Below are 1,757 nucleotides of genomic sequence, written 5' to 3'. Positions count from 1 at the left end.
ATTGGAAAAGATGAAAAATGACTAAAGTTAATAAAGATCAACTTCTGCTTTTTCCTTTTCTCATTTAAAATATCCTCAAAATAAATATTCGAAATTGAAATTGAAAAGAAAGAATGTGAAATCCCAGTAAAGTATGTAATAGAGACAGAAAGAAAAACAAGGGAGAAAAATTCGTCAAAGCTTTTTAAAAGATTTTGTATATTCTATTTGGTTAAAAATCATAACTTTATTAGGCACGAATTAATTAATTTAACTCATTTTGATGTATATTTTAATCATTAGTAGGAAAAGTAAACAAAAGAAAATTTTTGTTATATATATATATATTTTATATATATATATATATATGTCGAATATATGCGATTTTAAGGAAAGGATAATTTGCTTACAATCATAAATGATCATTTGATATGACCTCGGTTTGACATTAATAATGTCCTCTTCTGTTGATAGTAGCAAATTTTTGAGTCGTTGCTGTATTCTGAACTGAACAAAAATATTATGATAAAAGGATTTGAACGAAACTTTTCCTCTTTTAGTTTTAATCACAAGTCATCGTAATTCACGTTTTTCACGTCAAATCTAGGCAACAACGAATCATTCAATCATTAACTTTTATTTCAAACGAATGATGGAGACAGCCAGCCTTTGACAAATCTGGCACGCTTTTTATGGGAATGCTTTTACCAATTCAAATATAAATAACCAATTCAAATATAAATACCATTCTGTAATGAACTAATATCTATTATCACTTATTGCTAAAATAAATGCAATTTTATACAAGAATTAATGAAAAATTATCTTTGAATGCTTACCATAAAGGTGAATCAGTATTGAAATGAGCTAATACAGATGATGAAATTCTGTTATTAACACAAAATTTGAGTGATTAGATTTCATATGTCCTATTAGCAAATGATATCTCTATTCATAATTAATTTTGATATAATTATTGCATTGAACGATTATGTAAACAAAAAATTACTCTTTTCAGTTGAAGTTATGAAATGAAACACTTAAAATGGATGTTTTACTTGTAATTATGGTGACAGTTGCTTCAATGCAATTACATTCCTTATTTTCCTATTGTTACTTTTATCTTGTCCAATGATGGAAGATTAAAATTACTATACAAAATTTGTCCAGCTAAATTGAAGGAATATAATCAATCAGGTAAAGCCTAGGTTAACTGTATACGAGAATGTCTAGTAGAGTTTTGACATGATATAGTCTAGTATAGTTTTCAATTATATTCAAACATTTATTCTGCTAAAATTTCATATTTCCTATTTGTATTTAAATAATGTGTTGAAATTTAAAAAAATACTTCAACTATTACTGTTTGATTGAAGTATGTTCATTTTTTAAAAAATAAATTACAATAAAATTTTTTCTTTTTTTTAAAGTATAAAAAAAGCATTATTAGTTGTTGCATTTAATTGATTATGTGATAATATCAAAATTTAAATATTTTATTGGCATGAAATTTTCCGTCTTTATAAGCATAAATTTAACTTTCTTGTAATATTTGTATAATTAATTGTAGCATATTAAATTTTCAAAAGAGAAAAGGTTAGTTTAGAATTTAGAAGCTTCATTTACTACTTAATTGTAATTAGCACATGATAAGTATACTGGTATTGTAATATTTGTGACAATTAATATTCTAAAATTTTTACAGTTTCATATTAAAAATTTTTTGATATTTCAGATGTGTTTTTTTGACTCATTATTTATCCGTTTATTTTTGCTTT

The sequence above is a fragment of the Loa loa genome (assembly GCF_000183805.2).
Source record: "Loa loa unplaced genomic scaffold supercont3.575, whole genome shotgun sequence".
NCBI classification, from domain to species: Eukaryota; Metazoa; Nematoda; class Chromadorea; order Rhabditida; family Onchocercidae; genus Loa; species Loa loa.
The sequence above is the reverse complement of the archived record's forward strand: the minus strand, read 5'-3'. Positions refer to the sequence as shown.